Source organism: Tasmannia lanceolata, unplaced genomic scaffold, assembly GCF_043159265.1.
Source record: "Tasmannia lanceolata isolate RefF3 unplaced genomic scaffold, GAP_Taslan_0.1 ptg000007l, whole genome shotgun sequence".
In the NCBI taxonomy this organism is placed as follows: Eukaryota; Viridiplantae; Streptophyta; class Magnoliopsida; order Canellales; family Winteraceae; genus Tasmannia; species Tasmannia lanceolata.
Window position 1 is genome coordinate 25,537,132 of NW_027518684.1, and position 17,279 is coordinate 25,554,410.

The following is a 17,279-nucleotide window of genomic DNA, read 5'->3' on the forward strand; positions in this document are numbered from 1 at the left end:
ACGGTGACTGGTGTTTGGATGATAAGTATGGTAAGAAAGGAACGACCATTTGGCGTAATATTTTGAGATTCAAGCAAAGCTTTGAGGCGGTAATTCGGTTTAAAGTATATAAAGGAGATCATATAAAATTTTAGTTGGACTCATGGTGTTCTGCTGAGCCTTTGGCGGTGCTTTTCCCTGGTTTGTTCTCGGTGGCCTTGGACAAAGAAGTGATGTTGAGTGATTGTTTCGAGAGAGTTCACAATAAGGTGGTTTGGAATCCTTGTTTCAGAAGAAATTTCTTTGAGACGGAATTACCATTTATCTCTCGTATGCTTCATCTCATTGAGAGGTGTTATATAAAAAGAAGTGGGTTGGACAAAAGGATATGGATATGGGATTCATCTGGCTTATTTACCGTGAAATCTTTTTACTGTCAGTTGATGCCTGCTTTTGGAGCCCCTATCTCTGCTGATGTTTGGAAGTTTCATGGCCCCCCATCGGTATCTTGTTTAGCTGGGCAGTGTGTAATGGAAGGATTCAGACCATTGAGTTTCTAAGAAAAAGGGGTATATGCCTGGTGGACCATTGTTCCCTGTGTTTGGAAGATGGGAATCGATTGACCACCTTTTTATTCATTGCAAGGTAACAAGGGAGATTTAGGGTCTCATTCTGGATAGGTTTGGTATTTACTGGGTCTTTCCAAAGTCTCTAGCAGAACTATTTTCGAGTTGGGATTTTGTGCCCTGGAAAAAGAAGGGTAAGGTGCTTTGGAAATTATGTTTAATAGCTTTGTGGTGGGTCATTTGGAAGGAAAGAAACTCGAGAGTTTTCGAAGGAGTAGCAAAGTCATCGTATTGGTTATATAATAAAATCATCGCCATGGTTATTTATTGCATGAAGAGCATCCCTCTGTTTACATTTGTATCAGTCTTCGATCTGTGGGAGGGGTGGCGCATTGTGTGCTCTGAAGGTATGAGGAGAGAGAAGAGAAGTCATAAATGGGAAGCCCCTCGTGAAGGTTTTCTTAAATTAAATTTTGATGGGTCCTGCCTGGATAATCCGGGTCCAGCTGGGGTTGGAGGGCTATGCAGGGATTCCCGAGGGGTGGTATCGTGGGCTTTTGCAGGTCCAATTGGAAGGTCTGACTCATCTGAAGCGGAAGTAAGGGCTGCATATTAGGGGATAAAGCACCTAAGTGATGATTCTTATGATAGGGTGATTGTGGAGGGAGATTCTTCAAATGTAATTAGTTGGTTATCTGGGAGAGTGGCTCCCCCGTGGAGATTCCTTAGTTACTTTGAGGAAATTTCTGATCTCATTTTAGAGTCGTCTATGGTTTTTAAGCATGTTAGGTGCGAAGCAAATGGTGAGGCGGATTCTCTCGCTAGATCTGGAGTACATAAAGTGGGGTTGGAGTGGTTCGATTTCCTTCCCCCGTGAGAAGTTTGTTCTGTATTTTCCGTTGTATTTTGTTGTCTTTTTATGCTTTTCCTCTTTGTATTTCTGGTGGACCATCTCGGTTCCTTTTTCAATATATTGCCATTTAAAAATAAAATAAAATTGGTTATTCGGTTAACCGAATGTTTTCTTTGAAATAACCAAACCCGAACCCGTATAACTAAATTTCCAGAAAAAAACTAAAACCGAACCAAACCGACCAAACCAATTCGCCTCAGTTCGGTTATTCGGTTATAACCGAATAATGAACACCCCTACTTACACAATTTGAGGATAACAGTGATTAGGGATAAGATTATGGCAAAAGGATTTAACAGTGAAAGACCTTGATGATCCAAACCCTTTTGTCTCTGCATGTTCTCTTCAAATACCTGGATTCTAGAATGCCTATCATACGAGCCATCTCCCAATTGAAAAAGTTCCTTCTAAGCTTGATTTTCCAAAAGACAATGCCCTCCACCCATTGCATATAATCCTTGACTAGAGCATTTTTATCCGACCATCGCAAATAAATTAGGCAAAGTCACAGATACAAGAGATCCATCACACACCATTTATCAAGCCAAAAATTTATTTTGTCCTCTCGTGTAAACTTTGTATATAATCCCCAACTCAAATTTTTTCGTTAATTCAATATATCTCTCCAAAACGTCAACCCACTACTTCTATAACAATCATCAGAAAGCCAATTGCCAGAAAGGGCACCGTATTTGCCTTCTATAATTGTAGTCTGCAGGAAGGATCTTTCCTCTCCAAATCGTCCATTTCCCCATAAGGGATTCATTCACACTTCTCAACCGACGAATCCTAAGACCTCCAGCCTTATTTGGCTTACAAACATCTTCTCAACTCACAAGATGAGGTTTCCTGTTTTCATCACTTCCACCCCATAGGAAGTTTCTCTGAAATTGTTCGATACGGTTAATGACACTGATGGGGCTTCTGAATACTAAAAGATAGTATATCGGTATATTTGCTAGGACCACTTTGACTAAAGTGATTCTTCCTCCCAAAGATACTAGTCCTCTCTTCCAAGAATCCAACCTTTTCTCCACACTTTTAACTATTGGACCCCACACTTGCCACTTAGGCCTTCCAACACATAATGGCAGCCCAAGGTAAACTGATGGAAAATGGTCAATTGAGCACCGAAGGATGTCTGCTAACATCTCTAGGGTTGTTCATTATTCAGTTATAACCGAATAACCGAACCGAATTGGTTTGGTCAGTTCGGTTCGGTTTTTTCTTTTTGGATCAGTTTCGTTTTTTTTTTCTAGAAATTCGGTTATTTGGGTTAGGGTTCGGTTATCTTAAAAAAAAAACAAAATCGGTTAACCGAATAACCAAAATTATGTATAAAAACCATTATTTTTCCAAAAAAAAGTGTTATATGGCCACTCCGTAGGATGATCAAAACCGTCCATTTGATTGATCACAACTTAAATAGGTTGTGCTCAAAAAAATCATTTCAATAGGATGATCCTAGCCTTCCAATCCAAACCGAGATTTTGCTTTTTTTTTTCCTCGTTTTCTCCCACTATTCGGTTATAACATAATAATCGAATTTTTAATCGGTTCGGTTGTTGGAAATTTCAGTTCGGTTTCGGTTTTCGAAATTTAATAACCGAAATTATTTCTGTTATCGAATTTCTGTCTGTTCGGTTCGGTTATAACCGAACGAACACCCCTAAACATCTCCTCAGTATCAGAAGTATGAATGCCCAACAATCTAGACTTTTGACAATTAGATCTCTACCCAGTGACCACTTCATAACATCTCAAAACCTCCTTAAGGTTTAACACCTTTTCAATGTCGGCAACATTGAATACAAGAGTATCATCAACAAATTATAAATGAATGACTTCCGTTTCTAAGGATCCAACCTTAAACCCTTCTGTTAGAATATGTGAGATCCAACGGTAGTATTGGGTTGAGATTCACCATTGGATCATCTCGAGATTCACCGTTGGATCATCTCGATGGTAGATTAGGCATTTGGTTAAATGTCGTAATCTGGCTTGATGAGGCAATTGGAGGCAATTAGATCAAATTAGTAAGTAGGTTAGATGGGGCAAGCTAAATAAATTAGGATATTATATTTGATTTGGTGGCAAATTGATGTAGGTAGGTTTGTTAGGAAAGTAGATTAGATTGAGATTATATCTTTCCATGTTTATCATTTTGAGTGTTCTATTTAAACACTCTTTACTTCATTGTAAATTATCCAAGTTTAGTGAGATCCTCTCTAAATTTTACATGGTATCAGAGCCAATGATCTTGGTGTCCTGATTACAATTCTATCAATTCCCTTTTCCAGCGGGCGGCCGATCTAGCCGTTCGCCGAGCATCAAGCCCATCATCTTCACCTCTTCTTGCTTAGGTCCTCTTTCCCTTCTCTTTGATGGCTGTCCTAGTTTTCATTCCTTCTATTTTTCTTTAAGATCTGCAACACATTTCCTTTTACTCCAGATCTACGACTCGTTTGCCACATATCCACCTTCCATCATCTTGCCATCAGAACCTGAGAAAGGAGAAATATGGATAGTTTTTGTCTCTGATTAATGGGGATGATGGATGGTGGCATGGGTTTGATGATCTCATCCATGGAGCTTCTCCCATTACCATGTGAAGGCTACATCCATTTCTTTCATCAGGTATTATGAGATGATTTGAATAAAAGCATTATTTCTCCCGAGGCTCTTTCATTTTTGCCTAAAGCAAATCATTCCAGCAAAGATACTTGTTGTTAGGCTTCATCTTCACAGGGAAAGGGGTTACAAATTACATCTGACCTACTTTACTCGATACACCCCTCTTTCCTAATACCCATTCACCATATCTCCTCGGGTCCTTGTCTTTACAAAATACTCAAATACCCAGTCCTTGATTTGATAAGTGCACCCCTTCATTGTATTTTTTTCCCAACACTTCTCTTCTCTACCTACCTATCCACCTTAAGATTAATAATTAAGACCCCATTTGCTTTTACCCAAAAGTCTACCCCCTAAATTTGTTATTTGCACTGCTACAAAAATTTCATAGTGTTGGCTACTTATGTTTGCCATTATTTTTCGCAACCGCTAATTGTCGTTGCTCCTTTCAAATCTTAATTTCCTTTCCTAATTTCTTCTTTGATCCATTTCAGTTGAGGTACCTTCCTTAAGGTGCGTGCCTGAAATAATTCCTCTACTCAGTTGAGGTGCCTCGTTCCATGAGGTGTGTGCCTGAGCCGACCAATGATGTCTTTCCCATCGAGGCCCATTCTGGCCTATTGAGGCCCCATCTGGCCCATTCCGACATTTTTGCCCATTCCGGCATTGGTCCATTGTGACCCATTTCTTGCACATTTCGGTATTGGTCCATAGTGACCCATTTCTAGAAGGTTTGGTATTCAACACCAGCCTAAAGACTCGCCCATTCCGGCTTGAGTCCAATTTAGTTCTTGGAGGCACTTTGCGGTTCATCTTTCATGCCACACGTTCTTCAACAATAGGCGGCAATCATCTTCAGCAATATCAACAACGGGCAAACATCAATCGTAGCAGTGTGCATCAAAATTCGCAAACTTTTATATTACTTTTTTGGGGTTATCTATTGTAATCAAACGTATAACGATTTCCAATCCATATACGTTTGAGGGGGCATGTTAGAATATGTGAGATCCAATGGTAGTATTAGGTTGAGATTCACCGTTGGATCATCTCGATGGTAGATTAGGCATGTTGGTTAAATGTCGTAATCTGGCTTGATGAGGCAATTAGATCAAATTAGTAAGTAGGTTAGATGGGGCAAGCTAAATAAATTAGGATATTAGATTTGATTTGGTGACAAATTGATATAGGTAGGTTTGTTAGGAAAGTATATTAGATTGAGATTATATCTTTCCATGTTTATCCTTTTGAGTGATCTATTTAAATACTCGTTACTTCATTGTAAATTATCCAGGTTTAGTGAGATCTTCTCTAAATTTTACACCTTCAATGATGCCATAACTTCTACCTTTATCATTTTGCTCAAAATTTCAGCAACTACGAAAAATAAAAATGGAGATAAAGGATCGCCTTGTCTCAAACCTCTAGTCAAAAAGCCCTTTTGGAGAGCCATTTACCCGGATAGGGAACTATGCAGAAGACATGCACCTCATAATCCAAGATCTCCATCTGACACCAAACTTCATCCTACCTGTTATATAGTCTAGGCAGTTCCAATCCACCCTATTATAAGCCTTCTCCTTATCTAGCTTACAAACAACTCCTTTTTTTTTCTTGATTTATGATAGAATCTTTTTCAGTCTCTCTGTTAAGACTTTAGCCAAAAGTTTATAGATACCAAGCTTATGGGTCTGAACTCCACCACATTTGATGCTCCTTGAACTTTAGGGATCAAGGCTATAAACGTCATCCCAGTACCTTTATCCAATTCAAAACCTTCATGGAAAGTCTTGAAAAAAATTATGATATCTTCTTTAACTACATCCCAGCAACTCCGGAAGAAAGCTATATGGAACCCATCTAGACTAGGAGCTCGATCTCTACTAAGAGCAAAAAGACCCAGCCTTAATTCTTCGTCGGTGAACGAAATTTCTAGAAACTCCCGATCTGACGCCTTTATCTCATTAACTTCTACTCCAGGTCTAGGACGATCACCCCCTGCTTATATAGATACTTGAAGAAGTCTACAATTTCCTTGGATATTACTTCCTTGTCTTCACTCCTCGCCCCATTGATAAGCAACGAAGAGTTGTGGTTCCCTCTTCTTCTAGCACTAACTATGCTATGGAATTAATTTGTATTCTTATCTCCCTCCTAAAGCCTTATATTTCCGGATTTTTGTCTCCAATATATTTCCTCTTAGATAACCAGATGTTTATGTCTTTAAAGGATCCAATTTCCGACACCATCTCCTCAATAGCCGATCCTTCGTCTTCTGCACTTTTAATCTCTTTGTAGCCCCAATTCTTTCTTTCTTCCTCACTTCGTTTTTGTGAAACAACCAATCACTCCAAAAGCTTCTGTTGGAGATGGCGTTATTTAATCTTTTATACTTTAACACTCCCCCTCACATGTGGCCCCTCTTTTGGGTTTGGCCATTGCATGTGGATTTTTTCTATCCAGGAGGTTTGAACTCAAAATCTCTGGCTCTAATACCATGTGAAACAACCAATCACTCCAAAAGCATAAGCTGTTGGTGATGGGGTTTTTAATTCATACTTTAACAGTTTTTTTTTCCCGGTTCCATTCATTAAGCTTGGATTTCACATAGCATAGCTTTTGGGTGATTACCACATCCGCTGGCCCCTAGACCACATCTTCCCTCCACCAGCCTTCCATATTTTCCCGCATTTTTGGCTCCTCAAGCCAAGCCAAATCAAAATGAAAGGAATTTGACCCCATGATTCCAAACGAGGGTCCAAGAGGATTGGGCAGTGGTCAAACAGAGTGTGCAGAGCACTTTGACAAACATTCGGGGTACGAAGCATCCAATCTGAGCATAAAAGGAACCGGTCAATCCTACTTCCACTCTTAGATTAGAGGATAACGAAAGAAAAGGAGAAGAAAAGTGAGGGAGAAGATGGTGAGTCTCCACTAGGGAGCTCTCCCATGTAATGTGATGTATATATAGGCCCAACTTAAGGCTACATGGTACAAAGACTATAATACCCCCAACACTACATTTAATGACCAGAATACTCTTCCAACACTCCCCCTCGAGCTGGAGTGTATATACCATACAACTCCACACTCCAGCTTGTTACAAAGAAAACTACCATACCCTTGAACAACAAATAACTATAATACCCATACAAAAAAAGAAAACAATAATCCCATACATATGCCAGCATGGTACAACACTCCCCCTCAAGCTGGTGTAGTGAGTACATTGTGAAAAACATCAAAAAAAGGGCAATGGCCACAGTGAGTTCAACGGCGAGATCAATGGCCATAAAAAATAATAGCTCCCCCTGAATCAGCACTACTGTCAGAACGATCACCACAAAGCCTCCCCCTGAATCAGAACAACGACCAACTAATTTGCATACCAAGAATGATCTCAACAGAAAAACAACAACGAACCTTGAACACCAGAAAGGTGATAGGAGCCAACCAACCAACAAACATGGCGATAAAAAAATCAGCCCATCACAACAAGGATGAAGAACCAACCAACAAGGCGCTCAACAAAGGAGCGCACGACAACCATCCAATGACGGCGTACAACACGTCGCCTGGAGAAACAACCAACCAACAACGACGAACAGCACGTCGCCTGAAGAAACAATCAACCAACAATGGCGAACAGCAAGTCGCCTGGATACGACAAGGCCGAAAGCAACGCTAACGACTGGTCATATAGCCATAGACAACAACAAAGTGGATTGTAACACAGACCACAACAACTACAATTAATGCGTAAAACTACGCAAAGCAAACTACACACGTATAGAGGCACTAACAAGGTGGATTGTAACGCAAACCACAACAACCACAATGAATGTGTAAAACTACGCAAAGCAACTGCACACACATGTATAAGCACCGTCAAGGTGGATTGCAACGCAAACCGCTACAACCACTACAAAGGCGTAAAATTACACCCATCAACTAAACTCACTAGGGCTGCAACAGGGTCGGGTTTTTCAAAACCCTAGCCCAACCCTGGATCCCATTATCTCGGCCCTGACCCGCCTTGACCCTGAGTCAGGGCCGAAAAACCTCAACCCATTGCCCGCCCAACAGGGCTCCTTGGCCCGCCCTGATTGGCCCTGATTGGGCAGGGCCGGCCGGCCAGCCCTAATTGACCCTTGTGCAAATACCTGTTAAGAGTGCCAAAAATAAAGCAACCACTTATCATATAGAACAAAATGATCAATAAACAGAGAAAGGGAACAAAATAAGACAATATGAATTCAACAACATGACGGGCAACAGAGACAATTAATAATAATAATCTAAAGAAACATCAATCCAAGATAATAGAAAACATTAGCAAAAGAAACATGCACAAATGGTTCAATTCTATAATAGAAAACTTAGGGTCGGGCCGGGTCAGGTTACCCTAGGCATTAACCCAACCCGACTTGAGTCAGGGTCTAAAAAAATGAACCATGACCCGCCCTTAGGGTTGGAAAATCTAGCCCCGACCCTGTTCGGGCTCAAGGCGGGTCAGGGCTGACAGGGCCAAACTTGCACCCTTAAAACTCACCATGTAGAAACATCAACAAACACGACTCGCAAAGCGAGTCCATCAACAACACCAAGCATGGAAGGAACCAACCAACAACATGAAAAAGCAAGCAATCAACCAACCATCAACCTACCAACTAAGAGGGCGATACTACATCGGCCCGGAGACGACAACAAGTCAACACTCCATCCATGGAGCTACATTAGGCTTAATGCCTTCAACTTGCAGTGGAAAGAACAATTTCAAGGCACCAGACCTCTCTCAGACATTTCATCAAGCACTTGGCGTGCACTTTTGATGTTGTGCAAATGTCTTGTATTCTGGCATTATATAGGACTCTAACAGATTAATGTGCGCGACGCACACACGAATCTAGCTTTGGGTTTTCGCTCAAGGGTATTTTGTTAATTTCTCCATGTAGTGGTGTTGATATATATGCCACATGTTAGGGTTGTGGGATTAGGTTTTCCTTTGTGTTTCTTGACCAAGAAGAAAAGAGTTTGTAACCCTAGACTGAAATAGTGAAAATCTTACCCCCATGGATGTAGGCAGTGCCAAACCACGTAAAATCTTGTGTTTTCTTATGTGATTGTTTTCTTTGCATATTTTCTTGACGTTTTTGCTGCACATCGTGTTCGATCCGTGTTGAGAAGGTTTTTCTTGGTTTTTCTACATTTGATATCAAGACAAACGCCATAGAACACAAGTAGGACGAAGAAAGAGATGGCAAGACTAGGATAGAGTCGAGGGGAGGGGGTTTCAAAACATAAGGAAAGAGAGGATTTAGCCCACAAAGAAGGAGATTTAGGGAACTAGAAAGAACCCAACTAGGGTCTAAGGTTTAGAAAAGAAAGAGATTTATGGATTTAGAAAAGAAATGGGAATCTGGAAAAAGGAGGGAGGAATTTACAAAATGGGATTCTTTTGTTGTTCTTTATGTGGGTGGATGGATTTACAAATATTAAGGGAAAAGCAAATTTGGGATTTAGGATTTTTGTTAGAGATGGAAGAGTGAGTTAGGGTTTTGGGATTAGGGATTTGGGGTTTTGGATGGAGATTTAGGGTTTGGGGTTTGGGATATGGGGTTTTGGATGGAGAGGATATGGGAATGGATTTTTTGTTAGATATGGAAGATTAGGTTAGGGTTTGGGATTTGGGATTTTAGATGGAGAGAAAAAGATGATAAACTCAAAACGAAAAAGGGGTTTACGTCAAAGTCGTATGAGGGTGAGGGTTAGCGCAAAGGTATTTGGGAGATTGGGGTAGGGTTTACGGCAAACAGACAAGGTTTTTTTTTTCTTTGTGGGTTTACGGCAAACAAGCAAGGGAGGAGGGTTTGCGCAAGACAAAGAAGGGTGGTTGGGCCACGCGCATATGTAGAGGAAAAAGTGGCGGTTGCACAAGAGAGAAAACAGGGAGAATGAGAGAAATTAGGTAGAGAGAGAGAGAGAGGGTTCACGAAAAAACAGAGAGATAAAGATAGGGTTGCACGAGAGAGAGAGAGAGAGAGAGAGAGAGATGAATGGGAGATAGTGATGGGAACTCTTCCTTTCTTCCTTAGGATCTTTGCTCTAATACCATGTTAGATTGGAGGCTAAGGAAAGAGAAGGAGAAGAGTGAGAGAGAAGATGGTGAGTCTCCACTAGGGAGCTCTCCCATGTAATATAACGTATATATAGGCCCAACTTAGGGCTACATGATAGAAAGACTATAATACCTTCAACACTACATGTAATGACCAGAATACTCTTCCAACACTGCCCCTCAAGGTGGAGTGTATGTACCATACAACTCCACACTCCAGCTTGTTATAAAGAAAACTACAATTCCCTTCAACAACAAACAACTATAATACCCATACAATAACAAGAAAAGCAATAATCCCATACATACGCTAGCTTGATACTACACACTCGTTCCTATGGAGCAAGTGAATTGAGCCTCGCTCAAAGGGAGATCAACTAACTCATTCCTGCTTATAAAATCCAATAATGCCGCCATGCTGGCTGAAGATCTATTACTACCATCTCTTTCCGAAACAAATCTCGTAATATTAAAATCTCCACCAATGCACCAAGGATTGGATCACTTGGATCTGATTTCTTGTTGCTACTCCAAAAAGGATCCCCCGTCTCTCACCTGGTTTGGACCATAATCTCCTGTGAAAGTCCATAAGGAACAATCGACAAGGTTTTTCACCACAATTAAAACTGAAAAAATCCCGATCCTCAACTAACCCGTAAGCGTCATTATCCCATGCTACCAAAATAATCCCCGGAGACCCAACAACAGCTAAGGACAAAAAGTCTCATTTGGCACTGCAACCCATCTACCTGAGAATCCCTTTGTGCATTAGTTCCGGCTTGCTCCCTTTCCCCGTGGAAGATATTTCCTCCACTTTTACCTATACCTCTTCCTCCTGGCTTAAACGCAGATCTGCAATAATTCACGGACGACCGAAGACGAGACAATTTCCTAAGGATTCTTTTCAATATATCGATACTTCCTGCCTCGAAAGGATCTCTCATCTGGCATCTAAGTTATCTCTATTCTCCGCTGATTGAAAAACTTTTAAGATCCTCTTCCATACCGGAATAAGTCAGAGCCATCACCTTGCTAGTGTATAATAGATGATTTATTATGAGTTCATTTAAGTCACCATCTGTCCCGTGTTAGAAAAGGTTGGAAAACCCCGAGTAAAATTGCTACACGTAGCGGAAAATTAAACCCTGTAGAACAAAATTTTGCTCTAACCCAAGATTCCTAGGTACTAATTGATTTTATAGTGATTTAATAAACATATATATATATATATAAATACCTTATTTTGCTGATGAGAAGAAAAATGTCAACGTGATCTACTCCTCGAAAATGTGATAACGATCTAATCGATGCGAAACCGCAAGTTGAATCGATGGATTCCTTTTGTTGCACAAATGACCTTGTAAACAACTATTTGTTTACTTTATAATCTGATCTAAATCAAATTATAATATGGGAATATGTATTTAGATCAATGGAGCTTGGTTGGGTGTTTGTCTTTGACTTAGAAAAGATAAAACTAGTTGATGGAATTGAAGAAGAAGAAAAAGAGAAAGACTTTGGGGTGTCCCTACCAATTTCCAGCACATGGAATTATGGAAGAGCTGTAGAAAACTCCAGCAATATGTCTTATATTTATAGAGTTCTCAATTTCCATATGCACAATCCAAAGTTTCTAGAGAAATCCCAAAAATAATGGAAAATAGCCACAATTGGAAGCTCCAATCTGGAAACAAGCTAGTTTGATTTTTCAAAATAGAAACCAAAAAATGTCATCACCCTTTCTACTCGTCAACATTCCCCTTCATTAGAATCTTGACTGGCGTGTGAATTGTTTTATTCTTCCCCATGATTGGGTTCCTTTTCTTCGCAGTCAACCAAATAGGTACATCTTTTTCTTTTTTTTTTGAACTGGAACCAAATAGGTACATCTTTATGGACACTTGTGACTTCCATCTTTTTTCCCATATCTATAACATTCGGAAGTATAATCCTTTTTTCACTTTAATCAGTAAGAAGTTGTCGGGTTTTTTCTTGCTAGACAGACAGGCATAAAAATTGGTGCACCAAAAATGTGGGCAAGGGAAGGACAAATAATTGGACGAAGGAAGTTGCCACGTGGCTAGCGCTAAGGGTGTTGGCGGTGATGGACAACACTTATTTGATAATTGATACTATATAATACCTTATATAAAATGCAGCCATCAATATTAATTATTATCTAATACCTTATATAAAATGCAGTCACCAGCAATATTAATTATTAAAGTGCCGACTTGTATGCCAAAAGCTTTGATCGTGATGATGATTTGTTTCTCCATTTTATAATCATGATAGAAAAGGCATTTCAAAGAAAAGGGAAAAAGATAGAGCAAACGCTATTGATTTCCTACAATATTTAAAGCTTTTCAACGCATACCTAAACCTTTATCATGATGATAATTTGTTTCTCCTTTATTGTATAATCATAACAGACAATACTGATTTTAGATTTGCTTGACTGTGGTTTCTTCCTCCTGATGTTTTTGGAGAGCCCTGAAAGCCTTTTGTTTACTTCCAATGCCTCAATTAGAGGTGCCTTAAGCTGGGAAAGGGCTTAAAAGGCCTTGCAATTAAAAAAAAGGAAATTAAAAACAAAATCAGATCCTACAATTTTGACAACAGTTGTTAGTTGTTGACTGAGAGAACTGATGCTACCCAACTTAACCTGCCAATAAATAGAAGTATCTATCTATTGATTGGATCTCTAAAAAGGTCCTACTAATCTTTATCCCTTTTGAGAGCTTCCTGTGATGAATCATCTTTGAAAATGCAGCTCGCTCTTGAATATTGTTGTGTCAATTCAGTGAACAATAGGAAGAACATACAGAGGGGTTTGAGTTCATGAAAAGTGAAGCCAATTTGAAGCCACACAATAGCATATTGCCTGAGCTACTGCAAGAAGCTTCTAATTTTAATGGAAGGCAACTATCCAAACTCTCAGAGATGAGTGAATGCATCCTTCTGTCACAGTTCACAGACTCGAGAATAGGAACAATTCAAAGTAGAGTTCTTCAATAGAGGTATGTTTCTGAAGCCAATTTGAAACCACACATGAGCATCAAGTAGTTTGTAGTCTGGCTGCTCTTCTAATCTTAAAAGAAGGGAACAATCCAAAGTACATGTATGTGTTATATAGGATTTCCTAAGTTCACAGATTGCATATGGATTGGGTGAGAATTGGGTCTGAGCAGTTTGAAATTCGCACTACCTTCTTTTGATAATGGGGTGAACTCACCTTGTCTTTTCTTTTTAATTGGCTGCTGAGAGTTTTTTTTTTTTTTTGGTTGCAAGTCTTTTTTTTGCACTACTGCTGTTTTTAGGCTATTGATATTTGCACTACCATTTTTTGATAATGGGTTGGACTCACCTTGCCTTTTATAATGTGACAAGTTGTCAAAGGCTATTACAAGGTGACCCAATGGATTAAGGTCCAACACTAAACAGAGATCTCATTTACAAGATTGAGATGTGCAAAGAATCAATGGCTTGGAGACATCTGAAAATGGCGCCTTGATCATCACCATTGATCAAGGGGTTGAGATAGTAAGATGAGAGTGGAACCAAGGTTAACAAGCCAGGCGGGTCCGATTACCGTACACGTGTTTTGAGTAGTACTCCTTAGGATCCTCGATCACCTTTGTAGGGAATAGAATACTTCGATCACCGTCGAAGGGGATGAGATTTACTTCGATCCCGTCAAAGTCAAGTTTCAAAACTGAAAATAATACTCCTGCAGGGGCTAATCCAAGCAACCCAAAAGTTCTTACATACCTCAAATGCCTAAAGGCAAAGTTTCATTCAATAATTCAAGAAATTTCATTACCATGCTTTGATGGTCTATTTATAAGAAAAGAAACCCTAACATCTAGCTTAAGGCATAACCAATAAATATCAATTGTCTATCTATCTAAAGTAAATGAAATAAAGGTTAAAATTGACCTAAAATAGAAATCCCGTAATTAACTTATATCACATCTTAAAGACTTTCATAACTTTCTCAAATCATATCCAAATCGCATGATCTTGGGCTAGTTAGATAGGTAATCGAAAATCTTTCTGATGGTACCAAAATCAAGCAAAACGGATAAGATTTCACGTCTGAAAATTAGGCCACAAATAAGATGACGAAAATAGAACCTATAAAATAAGGAAATTATCTTGCATCGCACGTTCTTCATCATTTTCATAAGCATCATTCTCCCCTGGTTTGAAAAAACTCGTCTGTGAGTTTTGAAGTATCGAAGAATGTTTATTATTTGAAACTCTTTAGGGTCATATCATGCTGCATAATGCTGAAAACGAAAAAATAATATGTATTGATCTTGAGGCAGCTTGAATTCATAAATATCCATAAATTGATGAATAAATAGATGTAATATTTTGCCATTTACCCTTCAGTTCACTCCCCATGTTGTCGGATCCAATTTCCTTACGTTCTTCATTCATGATTTCATAGGGCACATCAACCATTGCTTCAATTGAATTGTTGATCACTTTGTCATCATCAAAAGTTAGTATTTCATCATCGAAACTTTTAGGAAAGATTAAATATTCATCATATATTGGTCGTGACTTCCAATTTATGATTTTCTTCTCTAAATAATAATAAAATCTTCTCAAATCTTGTGTTACCTCCCAGTCCTGGCATTCGCCAACTCCCCTTTAAATTGATCGAATGTACATTGTAGCCATCGCGAATCCATGCAAACTTCACTACCAAAATTCTTCTTCAATCCAATGAAAAAATATGCTCTGATACTAACTGATGTGGTTGGAAAGCTCGGAGGATCCTAGATGCGCAGCAGCTGAGGCAAAATAGACAAAATAAAGTAGAAAATGAGCCCTTCGATCAGCGTCGTACGGAATAGATTACTTCGACCACCGTCGAGGGGGATGAAATTTACTTCGATCCCGTCGAAGTCAAGTTTCCCAGAGCGAAACTGGAAAATACTCCTACACAGGCTAATCCAAGCAACTCAAAAGTTCTCACAGAATCAAAAGCCTAAAAGCAAATTTTCATTCAATAATTTAAGATAGTTCATTACAATTCTCTGATGAGATCTATTTATAACAAAAGAAACCATAACAGCTAACTTAAAGCCTAAGCAATAAATCTCAATCGTCAATCTATCTAAATTAAAGTAAATAAAAGTTAAAACTTGAGCTAAAATAGAATTACTGTAATAAACCTATACCACATCCTAAAAACTCTCATAACTTCCTCAAATCACTTCCAAATCGCGCAATCTTGAGCTCGTTAGATAAGTAATCAAAAAACCTTTCTAATGATACCAAAATAAGCAAAACAGACAAGATTTGATGCCTGAAAATTAGGCTACAAATAAGATGATGAAAATCGAACTTAAAAAATAAGGCAATTATTTTGCATCGCATGTTCTTCATCGTTTTTGTCTGCATCAGCTGGAGACCATCGCAGAAGGCATTTTACAGACTGGTTGTTGCATGGGAGAGCATCCACATTCTGCTCTCGCATGCATCTAGGGACCATCGCAGAAGGGATTTTGCGGACCAGCTGTTGCAAGAGTGCAACCACATATGCTCAAATTTTGTCTTATTCATTTAATTCATCTAATGTGACTGCTTTTTCATGCAATAGCTAGTCCGCGAAATGCCTTTTGTAATAGTCCCTAGCAAACCCCTAAAGCAAATGCTTTTTTAGATTTTGGTTTTACACATCCATTTATAAGAGGCAAAAAATATATACACATGTATCTTTTTTTTAATTTGTGTATTTAAAAATAAAATATATTAAACATGATCTATTCATTGAATGTATACTTTGAATTTTCATTTATTTGACCATTTTGGAAAAGTGGCCTTGTTTCCCACATAATACAATTCGGTTGTCTAATTATGGTGGGAAACTAAAAATAGGGAAGTTGTTTTTAGGTTTTGGAAAACTTAAGATATAAAAGATTCTAAACACACGACCAAGTGTCATGACCCGACCCCACTGTGTAAATATTGTTTGATTCTAGGTTTTCCCATCCTCCCTAGTTTTTGTTTTCCAGCAGCACTAACCGTGCCTGCCCCACTCCGCGGGACCCACCCCTTAGAGATGTTGATAACGCGTCTACACAAGGGGAGGGAGAGTTCACATATATATAGCCTAGAAACTTTCTCTCCGTTTCCGATGTGGGATCCTACAATCTTGGGCATGGTTAATGCTACTGGAAAACAAAATCCGAGAGGGTAGAAGGGCCAGAACCAAACAATATTTACACAATAAGGTCAGGTCGTGACAAAATGGTATCAGAGCCGTACCTCCGGCAGTATGGTGTGCCAACGAGGACGTTGGGCCCTAAAGGGGGTGGATTGTAAGATCCTACATCGGAAAGGGAGAGAAAGCTCCTGGGCTATATATGTGAACTCTCCCTCTCTATGTGTAGACTCATTTTCAGCATCTACAAGGGGCGGGCCCCGTGGAGTGAGTCGGACACGGTTAGTGGTATTGGAAAACAAAACCGGAGAGGGTAGAAGACCTAAAACCGAACAATATTTACACCGAGGTTGAGGCATGAGACAAAGAGTAGCAACTGAAATGAGAGAGGGTTTTTTCTAGTGCTCTTCATAGCTACGTGAAGTGATGGAGAGAGAGTGTGAGAGAGAGTTTTCTCTTGGGATTTTTCTCGGGTTACTTTTAGGTTTTCTCTTTTGTTTTCTTTTAGGTTACTCTCGTTTCTTGGTTGAGAAGCAAGGGGAAAAGGTTGGCTTGCTTATTTCTACTCTTCTGTTTATTTATTCATGGTGGGATCGAATTTTATCCAGCAGAATTATCAACAGGGCTAGAATATTTTGGGTGTGCGTGTGTGAAAGAGAGAGAGAGAGAGAGATGTGTGTACGTTTAGTGAGAGAGAGAGAGAGAGAGAGAGATGTGTGTACAAACGTACAACAGCTAAGCAACTTTCCAAAGCTTTACGAAAAGAGCAACTACTCGTGGCAGAAAAAAAAAAGAACAGGAAAACAACGGTGATAGAGAAAGGAAAATGAAACGCAACCTATCCACCTAAAAGATGTAACTTTAATAAAATAAGACAAGTCTAGCTGG

At 39.3% G+C, this 17,279-nt stretch overlaps 1 long non-coding RNA gene across 1 annotated transcript in view; it reads left to right on the plus strand.

Moving 5' to 3' along the window:
- LOC143881179 (uncharacterized) overlaps nucleotides 1–13,463 on the plus strand; it is a 36,915-nt gene extending 23,452 nt beyond the window's left edge. The window contains exon 4 of the long non-coding RNA XR_013251897.1: nucleotides 12,984–13,463. This is a non-coding gene — a long non-coding RNA (uncharacterized LOC143881179). The remainder of the gene's footprint in view (nucleotides 1–12,983) is intronic.
- Nucleotides 13,464–17,279: the final 3,816 nt, after the last annotated feature.